The 17,500-nt window shown below is 30.8% G+C and overlaps 1 pseudogene across 1 annotated transcript; it reads right to left on the reverse strand.

Annotated features, from left to right (window-relative positions):
• Nucleotides 1-4,150: 4,150 nt before the first annotated feature.
• On the reverse strand, nt 4,151-11,186 carry LOC149506081 (NAD(P)H-quinone oxidoreductase subunit 1, chloroplastic-like; annotated as a pseudogene). Its single transcript, XR_016338380.1, has 2 exons — nt 10,071-11,186; nt 4,151-8,948 (listed from the first exon to the last, which is right to left on the reverse strand). The product of XR_016338380.1 is annotated as an NAD(P)H-quinone oxidoreductase subunit 1, chloroplastic-like (transcript).
• Between the last annotated feature and the right edge of the window lie 6,314 nt (nt 11,187-17,500).

The raw sequence follows: 17,500 nt of genomic DNA on the forward strand, positions 1-17,500 counted from the left end.
CAATAAAAACCTAAGATTCCTAATAATAAACCAAAATCGCCTATCCGATTAGTTACAAACGCTTTTTGACAAGCGTTTGCCGCAACAGGTCGTGTGAACCAAAACCCTATTAATAGATAAGAACACATTCCAACCAATTCCCAAAAAATATAAATTTGTATCAAATTAGAACTAGTAACTAATCCCAACATTGAAGTATTGAATAAACTCATATAAGCAAAAAATCTCAAATATCCTTGATCATGAGACATATAATTGTCACTATAAATAAGAACAAAAATTCCAACAGTAGTGATTAATATTGACATAATAGAGGTAAGTGAATCAATAAAGTAGCCAAACTCGAAAGAAAAATCATTATTGATGGTCCAAGACCATCCATATTGATAGATAGAACTTCTATTTATTTGCTGAATAGACAGATCGACCGAAAAAATCATAACTATACTTAACAATAAAATATTGGGAAAAGCCCACATACGACGAAGATTTTTTGTTGCCGTCGGAAAAAGTAGGAGTCCCATTCCTATTAAAATAGGAATTGGAAGTGGCACAAAAGGTATGATCCATGAATATTGATATGTATGCTCCATAAAAACTTTTTTCTTATTCTTTCTTAATTAATCGTTTCTGATTCACCGGCTCTTATCTCTTTTGATGGAAAGGGAGCAATAATACAATCAAGATATTACAAAGTTAACTGGAATTTTCTATTATTAATCTTTTAATCTTTCTCAAATATTTCAAAAATATTCAAATTTCGAAGTTAGAAGTAATCAAATGATATCACCGAGTTACTAATGGAAAAAAAAAATATTCTTTTTTTTTTTCAAAATTATGTATCCTTTAACAGATTAATTACGAGTCTCATTCGAATTTGATTGAAAATGAAAATTGGGCATACTCTCTCTTCGAGCTTGACCAATTACCAATTAATAGAAAAAAATTCAAGTTTGTTTTTTATTAGGTAAATAAAATGGTTTTTTTACATTTTTTTGTTTTGATGTATTTTTCGTGTATAAATGGAGATGTATAAATTATAAATGTAGGACGACAAAAAAAATAGGCAGAGATAGAGAAGGAAAGACTCTTTTTTACGTTTTTTTGATTTCATCAATTCAATTTATATATCATAATAGATCCTAATCTATCCTATAGATTTGAATGGAGATATAAAAAAGAAAGGTACCAATAAATTAAATACAAATTCTTCTTTTTTTCTGGATAGTGTATGGAATATAAATAAAAAAAGGTTATATCATATTTTTTTTTTTTTTTTTTTCTAGAATAGAAGCATTTTATGTTATTTTCCCATCTCTATTTAGTTCTTATGAAATTTATATAGTAGTATATAGATAATTATAATCTAGAAAATCTATTAATCTAGAAAATCTATAGGAATAGATAAATAATGACATAAAGACACCGATCATTTTGTTTTAAAAATAGATGTCTTTGACATCCAACTATAGCACTAAATAACCTTTTTTTTGAATGGCAGTTCCAAAAAAACGTACTTCTACATCAAAAAAGCGTATTCGAAAAAATGTTTGGAAAAAGAAAGGATATTGGGCGGCGTTGAAAGCTTTTTCATTATCGAGATCTATTTTTACGGGTAATTCAAAAAGTTTTTTTGTACGACAAATAATTTTTTTTTAATCTGAATTGGTTTAACTCGAATAAGATACAAAGGTTTTCTTTTTTGAATATCTTTTTTTTTTTCATTTCCGGGATGGGGATTCTCATTTTCCCCATCGCCCCATTTGGTATCTTAGTGTTATAATAATTTGTTATTTTTATAATATTCAATTTCAATTTATAATAATAAATAATTAAATAATTAAATAATAAAAATTTGTATATTTATACTATAGCTATATCGGAGCACATATATATAAGAGCTTTAACTGGGTTGTTGAAACTAATCCATTAAGTTTCAATTTTGTAACTTTATGAATCATTATTTCTCTGAATTACTATATATCCTTCCCTTGCTTTCAACCCAATTGAGAAAACTCCCTTTATAATTTAGTGGATATACAAATAATGTATCAATTTAAAATGATCTAAAAAAATTCTATGTTTGTATAAGAAGATGAATCAAGACATATTTTTAGAATTCGAAATTCGAAATACTTTTTTGAAGTATGGTACAATTATGACAGGAATCGAAACGCTTTTTATATAACGTAACGTGTACAACCCAATATCTAGTTGGTTTGATAAATCCTTAAAACGCAAAATCCTAACGATTAATACAAAGCTATGCAAATTACATAAATCTTTTGAAATCATTGGATGTGGTGCTGAAATTGTGATCTCTAAAAATAATATTTTTTCATTCATTTATTCATTCAATTGATAAGCATTTTTTTTTTTATAGATTCATAAAAATCATATAAAAGAATGAGAGATGAATCATTAAAAAATTAAAATGATAAAGAACATTTTTTTGTTGAATTCTATCTATGAATTGAAGTTACAACTAGTTAGTTTAGTTACAATAGAGGAGTTCTCTTTTAGGAAAACACAAACTATAAAATCTCTGTTGAAATAATTAAATATTAAATTAAATATTAAATAAAAAAAAGGATAATTAAATAAAACGATAAATAATAAAGATTCTTTTTGAACCTTCAAATTGCTATTTAAACGAGTTTTTATTCATCAATTTAAATTAAATGCTTCTTTTACATTTTACATTGAATTGACCCCTTCACCTTCAATCTCGACGATTGAATAAAAAATGGCTTATTATGATTTCGAGCAAGCCGCTATGGTGAAATCGGTAGACACGCTGCTCTTAGGAAGCAGTGCTAGAGCATCTCGGTTCGAGTCCGAGTAGCGGCATAGTATCTTCTAAAAGAGATAGAATAAGTCCTATAATGAATTTAATTCCTGATTTCCATTCCATAAAATCTAGAAACCCTCGCTTTTTTCAGAATTCTTATGATTTTTTCAACTTTAGAGCATATATTAACTCATATATCCTTTTCGGTCGTTTCAATTGTAATTACAATTCATTTTTTAACCTTATTCTTATTAGTCGATGAAGTCGTAGGACTATATGATTCATCAGAAAAGGGCATGATAGTTACCTTTTTCTGTATAACAGGATTATTAGTCACTCGTTGGATTTATTCAGGACATTTCCCATTAAGTGATTTATATGAATCATTAATCTTTCTTTCATGGGGTTTCTCCCTTATTCATATGGTTTACTATTTTAAAAAGCGTAAAAATGATTTAAGCGCAATAACCGCACCAAGTGTTATTTTTACCCAAGGCTTTGCCACTTCGGGTCTTTTAACCAAAATGCATCAATCCGCAATATTAGCGCCTGCTCTCCAATCCCAGTGGTTAATGATGCACGTAAGTATGATGGTATTAGGCTATGCAGCTCTTTTATGTGGATCATTATTATCAGTAGCTCTTCTAGTCATTACATTTCGAAAAGCCATAAAAATTATTGGTAAAAACAATAATTTATTAAATCAGTCATTTTCGTTTGGCGAAATCCAATACATGAATGAAAGAAGCAATGTTTTATTAAACACTTATTTTCTTTCTTCTAAAAATTTTTACAGGTATCAATTGACTCAACAATTGGATCGTTGGAGTTATCGTATTATTAGTCTCGGGTTTATCTTTTTAACCATAGGAATTCTTTCGGGAGCCGTATGGGCTAATGAGGCGTGGGGATCATATTGGAATTGGGACCCAAAGGAAACTTGGGCATTTATTACTTGGACCGTATTCGCGATTTATTTACATACCCGAACAAATAAAAATTTGGAAGGTGTAAATTCCGCACTTGTGGCTTCTATGGGATTTCTTATAATTTGGATATGCTATTTTGGGGTCAATCTATTAGGAATAGGTTTACATAGTTATGGTTCATTTACATTAACATCTAATTGAATTGAATAAAAAGGCTAAGCCTAACAAATACTAAGATAGGACAGCGTATATATAAGAAAACTTATTGTAAGCTGTCAAGAACCTTTTGAATCACTCCACTACTTGATTCAAAAGGTTCTAACAAAAGCCAAAGATGTCTGATTAAAATTCAATTTAATTCTTTTACCTTTTTTTACTTAACTTAAACTTAAGAGAAGAAAAAAGACTTCTTTCTTTTTTTTTTCACTGTACAACGAACAATTTTAAAAATCATAGGATTACTTTTTGATTTTTTGTTTTATTCATCAAAACTATCTATAAAAATAATTATATAGAATAGTTTCGACCTTCTCACCTGATAATGAGAGGACAAAATCCGGATAAATACCAATACCTATTACTGGTAGAAAGATAGAGATCGAAACAAATAACTCTCGTGGTCCAGAATCAAAAAAATAAGAACTTTGAGCATTAAATAGCTTGTATCCATAGAACATTTGACGTGACATAGATAATGAATAAATAGGAGTTAATATCATTCCAATTGACATTACGAAAGTAATTAGTATTTTTGGCATTAAAAAATATTTTTGGCTGGTAATTATTCCAAAAAAGACTATCAACTCTGCAACAAAACCACTCATGCCCGGTAATGCAAGAGAAGCCATCGATAAGATACTGAACATCGTAAATATTTTTGGAATCGGAATAGCCATTCCACCCATTTCGTCGAGATAAAAAAGACGCATTCTATCATAACTCGTTCCTGCCAAGAAAAAAAGTGCAGCACCGATAAATCCATGAGATATTATTTGTAAAATAGCTCCGTTGAGTCCCGTATCAGTTATAGAGCCAATTCCTATAATTATGAAACCCATATGAGATACGGAGGAATAGGCTATTCTTTTTTTTAAATTCCGTTGACCAAGAGATGTTGAAGCTGCATAAATTATTTGCATTGTACCCACTATTATCAACCAGGGAGAAAATATGGAATGAGCGTGGGGTAATAATTCCATATTGATGCGAACTAATCCATACGCTCCCATTTTTAATAAAATTCCGGCTAGAAGCATACAAGTACTGTAATGTGCCTCCCCATGGGTGTCTGGTAACCACGTATGTAAGGGTATAATCGGCGATTTGACAGCAAAAGCAATAAGAAATCCAATATAGAATATGATTTCCAGTGCGACAGGATACGATTGATTAGCTAATGTTTCAAAATTTAATGTTGGTTCATTAGAACCGTATAAACCGATACCCAAAACTCCTATTAATAAAAAAATGGAACCCCCCGCAGTGTACAAAATAAATTTTGTAGCCGAGTACAGACGTTTCTTTCCCCCCCACATGGATAGAAGTAGATAAACGGGAATTAATTCGAACTCCCACATGATGAAAAAAAGTAAAAGGTCTCGAGAAGAAAATGATCCTATTTGACCACTGTACATTGCTAGCATCAAGAAATGGAATAATCGCGAATCTCGAGTAACTGGCCAAGCCGCCAAAGTAGCTAAAGTAGTGATAAATCCTGTCAGTAAAATGGGCCCTATAGAAAGTCCATCTATTCCCAATCTCCAGTAAAAATCAAAAAAATTTATCCATTTATAATCTTCCTCCAGCTGGATTAATGGATCGTCCAATCGGAAATGATAACAAAATGCATAGGTTGTTAGAAGGAGTTCAAATATGCATATACACATAGTATACCACTTAATTAGCTTATTTCCTCTATGAGGAAGAAAGAAAATTAAAGAACCTGCAGATATTGGTAAAACTACAATTATTGTTAACCAAGGAAAATAATTCGTGGTAAAGACAAGATGCACTTGGACCAGAAAAACCCGTGCTCAAAAAAGATTTTTTTTGAGCACGGGTTTTTTCAGTAAAAAAAAAATAAAATGGATTCAAAATGTATTCAAGTGGGGTTTTCGGGAACGTATCAATAAGCTAGACCCATACTTCGAGTTGTTTCATGCCATAAATAAACTCGAACGCTCAAGAAATCTGTTGGACAAGCGGATTCACATCTCTTACAACCAACACAGTCTTCTGTTCTTGGAGCGGAAGCAATTTGCTTAGCTTTACATCCATCCCAAGGTATCATTTCTAACACATCGGTGGGGCAGGCTCGGACACATTGAGTACACCCTATACATGTATCATAAATTTTTACTGAATGTGACATGGGATCTATAATTTTTTGAACATCATAAAATTTCAATCTAGTAAACTTGTAAATGAATCATTATAGTTAAACACCAGATGAATCAACGATTTACCAGAAATTTTCTAATCAATTTCCTTCGGGATCAACTCATAAGAAAGGACCAAGATACTTTGATTTCTTACGTTTTCGAAAACATGATGTAGATTCCAACATATTGGACATGCTAATTCAAATTGGTGAATCTTATAATTTAATATTATTAATATTACTTATTCAACAAAGTTGATTGATTGATACGCGTTGATTTTCTGTTACGATAAATTGAGGAAACAATAGCTGATCCAATAGCTGCTTCAGCGGCTGCAATAGCTATAACAAAAATTGATAAAATATTTCCTTTTAATTGCCGACTATCAAAAAAATCAGAAAATGTTACAAAATTTATATTAACCGCATTCAGTATAAGTTCAAGACACATAAGGGCCCGAACCATATTTCGACTCGTGATCAATCCATAAATACCGATAGAAAATAAATAGGCACTCAAAACAAGTATATGTTCGAGCATCATTGACCAACTCCTTATCAATTTCGATTCATTTTAATATGAACAATAATTCAACGGATTTGATTGACTAGAATAGAATATAACAAAAAGAATATATTGGAAATATCTCGAATAAACGAATTTCTATTTTATATTTTATACACGAACAAGAATTCAAGGAAAATAGATGCGATAAGACAGAAAAAAGTTTAATTTGGATTGCTTGCTATTCCTAGTTAGAAAGATTTATTACTGACGAGCCACAGCAATTGCACCTATCAAAGCAACTAAAAGAATTAGTGAAATGAATTCAAATGGAAGAAAAAAATCTGTTGCTAAATGAATTCCAATTTGTTGACTATTACTTATCAAATCTTGTTCTATAATTTGGTTTGATCTTGTAGTCCAAATAATCCCGTACCATGATGTATCTAATATAGTAGTAATTAGCGAAACAAGAATACTTGTACAAATCAACGAAGTAAGGCCATTCCCAATGGTCCACAGATTAAAATTTTTATAATATTCTGAACCATTCATGAACATCACAGCAAATAGGATTAAAACATTTATGGCTCCCACATAAATAAGAAGCTGGGCAGCAGCTACAAAATGAGAATTTGAGAGAATATAGAATAAGGATATACAAACAAGAACCAATCCCAATGAAAAGGCAGAAAAAATTGGATTGGTAAGTAATACCACTCCCAGGCCCCCTAATATAAGACCCGATCCCAGAAAAACTAAAAGAAAATCGTGTATTGGTCCAGGCAAATCCATTATATGTAAAATAAGAGATAAATAAATCGAAATGCTTTTCATGATCTTATTGACCCGACCAGGAATTTTTTTTTTATGATACGTTCCTAATTGAATAAAATCCTAATCTATTAGGTGTGAATTGATCTAAGTACAATTATTGTTTCGTTTTTAATTCTTTTTTTTTGTTCGGTTCGAAAGGGTATTTTGTTTTTTGAAACTATATATTTCGAAATAATTACGAATATATTAATAGATTTTCAAGAAAAATGAATTCGAAATTCTTATCAACCAGTTAATTTGTAATTGAATTTTTATTTATTGACCAAACAAAGAGTAAAGGCCTCATTCTTTTAAGTCAAACCAAATATTCTTTTAACTTAAACCAAAACGGAACCTTAAAAGAATTGGAAATTTCTCTTTAATAGAATAGGAGGTTTACTTACTCAGTTTTTCTTTGAGGCGAATTCAAAATTGTTCGAATTGTATAATCGTCAATTACTGACATTGGTAAACGGCCCAAAGCAATTTGATTATAATTCAATTCGTGACGGTCGTAAGTAGAAAGTTCATATTCTTCAGTCATTGATAAACAATTTGTTGGACAATACTCAACGCAGTTACCACAAAATATACAAATTCCGAAATCAATACTGTAATTAAGCAATCGTTTTTTTCTAATATCCGTTTCAAATTTCCAATCAACAACAGGCAGATCTATAGGGCATACACGAACACATACTTCACAAGCAATGCATTTATCAAATTCAAAATGGATTCGCCCACGGAAACGCTCTGATGCGATTAATTTTTCATAAGGGTATTGAATAGTTACAGGTAAACGATTTGCGTGGGATAAGGTAATCATGAAACCTTGACCAATGTACCTTGCTGCTCGGACTGTTTGGTGGCCATAATTCATGAACCCAGTTACCATAGGGAACATATCGTGAATATCTATGAATAATTTTATGTTTGTTTCTTTCTCTTGTTTGAACCAAGTCATGAATCTCGTATTCTTTTTTTCTTTACAGTGAAAGAAGTTGGAAAGAAGTTGTTAATAATAGATTACCGAGAGAAATGGGTAAAAGAAATTTCCATCCAAGATTTAATAATTGGTCCATTCTTAACCTAGGTAAAGTCCATCTTGTTGCGATAGAAATAAACAAAAACAAATAAGTTTTAGCTAATGTAATAAAGATACCAATTGTCGTTCCAAAGATTCCATTCATTTTATTTATTTCAAATAGCTCAGGGACGAATACGTACGGAATGGAAATATTCCAACCCCCCAAGTAAAGAACTGTTACAAATAAGGAAGAAAGTAATAGATTTAGATAGGAAGCAACATAAAATAAACCAAATTTGATACCCGAATATTCGGTTTGATACCCTGCTACTAATTCTTCCTCGGCTTCTGGTAAATCAAAAGGTAATCTCTCACATTCTGCTAGAGAAGAAATTAGAAAAACGATAAACCCTATTGGCTGACGCCACAAATTCCATCCCCAAACCCCATATTTTGATTGCGCCTCAACTATATCAACTGTACTTGAGCTGTTAGATAATTATAGTCGATGATAACATCACTGTTCCCATCGCTAGTCCAAAACCGTACATGAGGTTTTCAACTCATACGGCTCCTCGTGGGTCACAAATAAATTTAAGGACCGAATCAGTATTATTTCTCTTCGTATGGTTGTAGAATAGATAGAGAAAAAATGGATTGGAAGGTCCAAAATTATACCAATGGAATTCTGTCTGCTATATTATGAAGAATAAAAAAAGTGCTTCTGAATTGATCTCGCCCGTTACTAATTTCAATTTTTATTTGTTGAGTAATAACTTAAGCCTTCAATAAAATACTTCTTGTAGAAATATCAATAGATATTTCAACCCATTGTTTTCGATTACGAAAAAAATTAAATATTACATTAGCTCATAAATCATGACACAGATTATATCTCTCTATATATATGAAAGAAAGAATAAAAAAAAAAAAAATATTTATTTTTTATTCTTTCTTTTTCGTTCCTATTCTTCTTTCTGATCTGAGAAAATTACGAATGGGGGCTTAAACTAAAAAATAGTAAAGGATTATTTCGTTCCTGATAGTCATTACTTTAATCGGTGGATAGGAGCATACTCTGGACCGGAATCGTGGGTAGTACTGCCTACTCATTTCTACTAATTTAAAGCCCCAATTAGTATTCTTTTTATGTTATCCAGAAATATCCTTTTTATATAATTTACATAATCTCCATTACTAATCCTTTGTGTATTTTGGTGTTCCTAACCATCCACTCATTTTTTTGTTCAATCCCCCGTTTGGTTTGGCAATACATGTATGGGAATCTATACAAAGGATAGCCAAAACTCTATACGGTTGATCTTTTGAGCCCGCTTCAAGCTAGATTGACTAATCAACCCGTCTTGGGGTAAAGACTTCTTCCACTTATGTTTTCTTCCACTTAACTCTTGTACATAGGAAATGAGATTAAATTTTTTTTTGTTTAATTTACTGCGAATTTATAAGCTGCTTTCTTTCACTCATATATAACTATCTAATTTAGTTTATCAACCTGAAGGATAATAAAATAACGAAAATAAATAACGAAGATATCTATTCAATCCATTCAGCTTATTTTATAGAACGAAAGGAATAGGGAAAAGAAAAAGTTTATATTTCAACGAATCGCACGTAGAGATATTGATAAAACACATAGAGTTAATGGTATTTCATAACTAATCGATTGAGCAGCAGCTCGCAGACCACCTAAAAAGGAATATTTATTATTTGATCCGTATCCTGACATAAGAAGTCCAACAGGAGCAATACTTGAAATGGCAATCCATAAAAAAATACCGATTGAGATCGGCTAAAATAAGGCGAGAGCTAAAAGGAATTACTGAAAAACTTAGTAACATGGATATGACTGCTATAGACGGTCCAATACGGAATAAACAGAGTATTCCTCTAGATGGAAGAATATTCTCTTTGAAAAGCAGTTTTGTTCCATCTGCTAGAGCTTGAAGAATTCCCAAAGGGCCGGCGTATTCAGGCCCAATACGTTGTTGTATTCCTGCAGATATTTCTCTTTCTAACCATACAATTACTAGTACACCTATTGTGATTCCCAATACAAGAGTCAAAATAGGGACAAACATCCATATGATCCCATAGACCTCTTTTAAGGATTCCAATCTGTAAAAGGAATTGATATCTTCTACTTCTGTTGTATAAATTATCATTTCAACGATCACTTCTCCCATAATGATATCTATGCTACCTAGTATCGTCATAATATCAGCCAATTTCATTCTTTTAACTAACTGAGGAAGAATTTGCAAATTGATAAACACCCGGCGGGCGAATTTTCCATCTCCAAGGAAAACCACTTTGATCTCCTATCAGAAAAATTCCTAATTCTCCCTTTGGGGCTTCCATTCTCGCATAAAGTTCTTGTCTCGGTAATTCAAATGTAGGAGAAGGTTTTTTACTAATGAATCGATATTCAAAATCATTCCATTCTGGATCCCTTTCTCGATCAAACATCGGATTTCTAAATTCTCATAGGGACCCCCCGGAATTCCTTCCAGGGCCTGTTGAATTATTTTTATGGATTCCGTCATTTCACTGATTCGGACTAAATAACGAGCTAATGAATCTCCTTCTTTTTGCCACTGGATTTCCCAATCAAATTCGTCGTAACACTCATAATGATCAACTTTACGAAGATCCCATTTGATTCCAGAGGCTCGTAGCATTGGGCCGGATAGACCCCAATTTATTGCTTCTTCTCCACCAATAACGTTCTAAAAAAATAGGATTTCGCGTAATAAGTTTTTGATATTCAACAATTCCTGTTAAAAAATAATCACAGAAATCCAAACATTTATCTATCCAGCCATAGGGTAGATCGGCCGCTACTCCTCCGATACGAAAATAATTATGCATCATTCTCATACCGGTGGCAGCTTCGAATAGATCATATACTAATTCTCTTTCTCTGAAAATATAGAAAAAGGGGGTCTGTGCACCAATATCGGCCATAAAAGGTCCAAGCCATAATAGATGAGAAGCTATACGACTCAACTCCAACATAATTACTCTGATATAGCTGGCTCTTTTAGGGACTTGAATATTGCCCAATTGTTCTGGTCCATTTACGGTTATTGCTTCCGTGAACATAGTGGCTAAATAATCCCAACGTGTTACATAAGGCAAATATTGTATAATTGTTCGGTTTTCCGCAATTTTTTCCATTCCTCTGTGTAAATAACCTAATATTGGTTCACAGTCAACAACATCTTCACCATCTAGAGTAACGATGAGACGAAGAACACCGTGCATTGATGGGTGGTGAGGTCCCATATTGACTATCATAAGGTCTTTTTCTGTAGCTGATAGATTCATAAGTTTTTCCTCGATTCATTCTTACATGAATTGTTGAAAACGAAAAGAAGTACATCAAAATGAAAAATATAATAAATCGACTAATTCAATCAAATTAACGATTTTTTGATTCCCGAATATCCAACTCACTAATTAATTCTTTATAACGTATGTTATTTTTCTTTGATAAATAAGACAGAAGCCGTTGACGTTTTCCTAGAATTTTACGTAGACCTCTCTGAGATAAATAGTCTTTTTTGTGCAATTCCAAATGTGAAGTAAGTCTTCGTATCTTATTGGTGAAACTGACTATTTGAAATTCAACGGACCCCTTGTTTTCTTCTTTTTTTTCTTGAAAAATAACTGAGATGAATGAATTTTTTACCATAAAACAAAAATTTCTCTCCCCCTTTTTTTGAATGTGAATTTTACTGATCAGTAATAATAATAATACCATTCATTTTAATATGCACAATGATTTTAAGTTCGTTATGAACTTTATAATTTTTTCAAATAAAATTAATCAATCCGGTTTTCAATCATAATATATGGAAAAATGTACCATTGACGAATTTTCAAACGCGGATACATATGTATCCTTACCATACTGAAACGACTGCCATTATTACTATTAAACCAATAGCGATTCATACAAGCTAAATCTTCTAATCGATAATTGGGCCAAAGAAAGAACTTTAATTTAATTAGTTTCTTTTTATCACTATCAAGATGTTTGTTTTTATTCAAAACTTGACCACAGTTTTTTACATTATTTAAAAATACTGGATTTCTATGCATACCATTTTTATCCCTTGAATTGAAAGAAATTCGAATTCGCAATTCTCTCCGGTGGTTAGGGGATAAAATATTTTCAGGAATAAACAAATCATAATGATTTTTGTCTTTATTTTCAGTCATTTTTTGATGTCTTGCAATGGATTCATCAAAATTTATTTTTTTCAATATAGTTTTTTTTTTTGCGTCTTTTTTTTTTTTTGCGTCTTTGATTAATTTCATGTTTATTTTTATGAACCAATGAAATACTTATAGTTTGATATAGAATAAATTGTCCATCAATTTCTACATACCGGCGAATTGGTTCGATAATCAATACTCCTTTTTTGAGTAGGTATTGATAAGTTAAAAGTAACTTATCCGCCGAATCCATCAAAATATCCAGATTCGTTCCTCCTCTTCTAACAGAGTATAGAAAAGTTTCATTCATATTTATCAGGCCAAGAATGAAAGAATATGCTTTGATATTTTTGATTATTTTTTCATCGAAAGAATCAGCATCCCATCCGAATTGAAAATACAAATACTTTTGTAGGAATAAACGAGCTTCTCTCTTGCTCTCGTCTTCCTTTCTATGTTTTTTTGATTTACCAGAATCTTCTTCAACATCTTTTTCTTGATTGTCTGATTTACCTTTTTCTTGATCTGATTTACCTTTTTCTTGATTGGATGATTTACCTTTTTCTTGATTGGATGATTTACCTTTTTCTTGATTGTATGATTTACCTTTTTCTTGATTGGATGATTTACCATAATCTTCTTCAACATCTTTTTCTTGATTGTATGATTTACCTTTTTCTTGATTGGATGATTTACCATAATCTTCTTCAACATCTTTTTCTTGATTGTATGATTTACCTTTTTCTTCATTGTATGATTTACCATAATCTTCTTCAACATCTTTTTCTTGATTGTATGATTTACCTTTTTCTTCATTGTATGATTTACCATAATCTTCTTCAACATCTTTTTCTTGATTGTATGATTTACCTTTTTCTTGATTGGATGATTTACCTTTTTCTTGATTGGATGATTTACCATAATCTTCTTCAACATCTTTTTCTTGATTGTATGATTTACCTTTTTCTTGATTGGATGATTTACCTTTTTCTTGATTGGATGATTTACCATAATCTTCTTCAACATCTTTTTCTTGATTTGAGAGAACGGATCTAAATTTTCTTTTTTTTTTTGCATCTGATACAAGATCCTCTTTTTTTCCATTAAAATTAAAATTGAAAAGAAGTAGTTTTATTGGTATGATCCATGGTTCAACCTTATATGCATTATATAGTAGCACAAATTCTGGGAAGAACCAAAGTTCCAGATTCGATATTTGATAATTATTAAAATTATTAATCACAGTCTTAATATTTTTCTTACTCTTGGTACTGGTTTTCTTACTCTTGGTACTGGTCTTCTTACTCTTGGTACTGGTATCGACCCAGGACTCAATATCGGTCTTATTTCTAAGACAAAAATTAAGAATTCTCCAATTAAAAAATTTTCTATGCGAAAATTTCCCCGTTTTCCCCGTTTTCCCCGTTAGATAATTATGGATAGGAATATCCCCCAATATATCAAAAAATTTTCGTTTATCCATGTTGTAATTATAAGGAATCTCTTCCCTCTTATTTACTTGTAATGGTGATCCATAAGTATATGAGTCCCTCATATCTTGATATATAATAAATATATATGATAATAAATTATATCTATAGTGTTTTTTAAAATTATCTTTTTTATATTTTTGTTCTTGATTCCGTTTTTGTTCTTGATTCAGTTTATATTCTTGATTCAGTAATGAATTCGCTTGAAAATCATTTTTTTTTTCGTAATGTATTAATCTTTCTTTTTCATCTGAATCCCATTTTGTTAAATCTTTATTTTGAGCCATATAGTGTTGATTGACTCTATTTCGCCATTGTTCTGGTACTAATCTAAGCCATATACTCTGAACTAAATCGTATTGATAATCGTATTGATAATGACTCCTTAACCAGTTTTTCCATTCCTTTATTCCAGAGATTTTTTGTCTTAACCCATAATGATGTTTTAATTGGGAATGAGATATTCCTTGTTCTTCAAAATAATCTTTTATTTCATTTTTAAGAAAAAGAGATGTTCCGTGATATTGAAGGATAGGTTTGAATTTAATAACTTGGGTTTGTGATAATTTGTAAAATACATATGCTTGTGAGAGGGAGGATAAGTCACAAAAAGCTTTTGCATTTTGATTTCTAATATTCGAAAGTGAGTTTTTTATATTTTTTATAGTTGAAATAAAATGAATTGTATTTTTATTTGGTTTATTAATTCTTTCTTGATTTGCTTCATTATTGTAAATGAATTTATCAATCATTTTTTTTGTTGATTCAAGAAAAAGTTGTGGATTGGGTCTTGGAATATTAATGATATATTTAATGATATATAGAAAAATATCTATGTATATCTTTTGAATAAAAAGTTTTATAAATAAATAGAATTTACGGATTAATCGAATATTTCTTCTTTTTAATATTTTCCAAAATTTTTTTGATGATTCTAATTTCTTGTCTTTTATAATTTTTTCTATTTGATTTTTGATTGTGTTTGTTCTCTCAGTCAGATCTTTTATCTTTTTTTCTGTTAATGAATAATTTGTCCGCTCCATAGATTGAATTTGAAGGGATGATTCGTCAATCATCTTATTACTGATTATCGAATCTTTTTTAGTTTCGCCCAAATCTTTTTTAGTTTCGCCCAATTCTTCTCTCAACTCCAAAACTGGATTTCTTTTTGAAAGTTTTTTTATTATTCCCTTTACAAATGGAATTTTTGTTTCTCCTGAGACTTTTCGAAACAATTTTTTTCCTTTTTTAAAAATTTTCCATTTTTCACTTTTTTTTTCTAGTTCGTTAAAAATAGGCTGAAAAAACGAAGGCCGTCTTCGAGGAGGACCGCAAGGTAAGTCACTTTCCAGTCCACAAGCTGTTAAAAAGCAAAAATCATTCTTTTTAACTTTCTTTTTTTTCATTGGATCTTTATGCTTTTTTTTCATTGGATCTTTATGCTTTTTTTTCATTGGATCTTTATGAGAGGGTTTCAGTTTAGATCCGCGCCAAGGTTTCAGGCGAAAAGGATATAGGATCTTGATCTGGATACCTTCTGATAACCAATTTTTTGGAAAGTCTTTTGTGGAGAATTGAAGACCATTATAAGTGCATTTAACATGTATTTCTCGCTTCCAACCCTTGAAATCCGTGGACCACTCAGGAATTTGAAATAATAATATACGGACAATGTTTTTAGCTATTATCAATGAAGGTAATAGAATATATTTTCTAAAAATCGATTGGGCTATTAACATGATGCCCCTTGGTCCTTGACCAAAAAAGACGATATCCCAAAATTCTGCTGCGTCCAGCAGGAAGTCATCTGCCTCTGACTCTTGTCTTCTTTTTTCTTTCTCTTTTTTGTCTCCTTTTTGTATCTCTTCTATGCTTTCTCTTCTTTTTTCTTCCTCTTTGTCTCTTTCTTGTATCTTTTCTATGCTTTCTCTTATCTCTTCGTCTTCTTCTCTTATGTCCTCCTCATTTTCTGTATAATCAGAAATTTGTGATTCTTTGTTTTTCCATATCCAATTTCGAGATATTAGTTTTATCAGCCAAGAAATATCAGAATACAAAGATCTGAACACTCTGAAGAAGAGGCTGTCTACTCTGTCAAAAAAAAGTGGGGAATGCACATTTGATTGAAACAGTTCCCCATTAATTATTTTACGTCTTTGGGCACGCACGGCACCTTTTATTATGTCTCGACGAAAATTCGGTTCTGGCGAATATTCCATCAAAGATAGGTCGTTTTCTATATCGTTTGGTAGAAAAAAATCATCCTTTAACTCCTCCTTAGAAAAAACTATTGCGTACCGGAAGATTCTTGAACGAATTGCATAATCTGTTATCATGTGTTCCTCGCCTCCTCTATGGTGTTGTTCGAAAATGTCGAGTAGTTTGTATGACCATCGAGGAACTTCTTTACTTATTTCTTTTATTCCATTACTTATTTCTTTTATTCCATTAGATTTTTTTATAATTGTTTGATTGTCGGGATTAGTTATAACTATATTGCATAAAAATTTCAAAATTTTGACTCGATCCTCGGAATCGATATTTCCCTGTTCATCTTCTGTTTCTGTCAATAAAGAAAGTTCTTTTTCTGTTGATAATGATTTGAGTGTATCTATTGTCTGTTCATCTTCTGTTTTCTGTCAATAAAGAAAGTTCTTTTTCTGTTGATAATGATTTGAGTGTATCTATTGTCTGTTCATCTTCTGTTTCTGTCAATAAAGAAAGTTCTTTTTCTGTTGATAATGATTTGAGTGTATCTATTGTCTGTTCATCTTCTGTTTCTGTCAATAAAGAAAGTTCTTTTTCTGTTGATAATGATTTGAGTGTATCTATTGTCTGTTCATCTTCTGTTTCTGTCAATAAAGAAAGTTCTTTTTCTGTTGATAATGATTTGAGTGTATCTATTGTCTGTTCATCTTCTGTTTCTGTCAATAAAGAAAGTTCTTTTTCTGTTGATAATGATTTGAGTGTATCTATTGTCTGTTCAAATTCGTAATAATCAGTAGCAAGAAGTATAACATGAATCTTATTTATCCAAAACGGATCCGTGTTTGTTTTTTCACTTAAAGGTGAAAACAATTTTTTGATTCTTCCGCGGTAGGGTCCCTGCAAGAAAGGATCATATATTTTAGGCAAGTATTTTATTTTAGTTTCATTATTAGTTTCATTATTAGTTTCATTATTAGTTTCATTATTTCTTTTAGTTTCATTATTTCTTTTAGTTTCATTATTTCTTTTAGTTTCATTATTAGTTTCATTATTAGTTTCATTATTAGTTTCATTATTTCTTTTAATTTCATTATTTCTTTTAGTTTCATTAT

The sequence above is a fragment of the Durio zibethinus genome, unplaced genomic scaffold (assembly GCF_047325235.1).
Source record: "Durio zibethinus cultivar Kanyao isolate XHJ-2024 unplaced genomic scaffold, ASM4732523v1 HiC_scaffold_1, whole genome shotgun sequence".
Taxonomy (NCBI): Eukaryota; Viridiplantae; Streptophyta; class Magnoliopsida; order Malvales; family Malvaceae; genus Durio; species Durio zibethinus.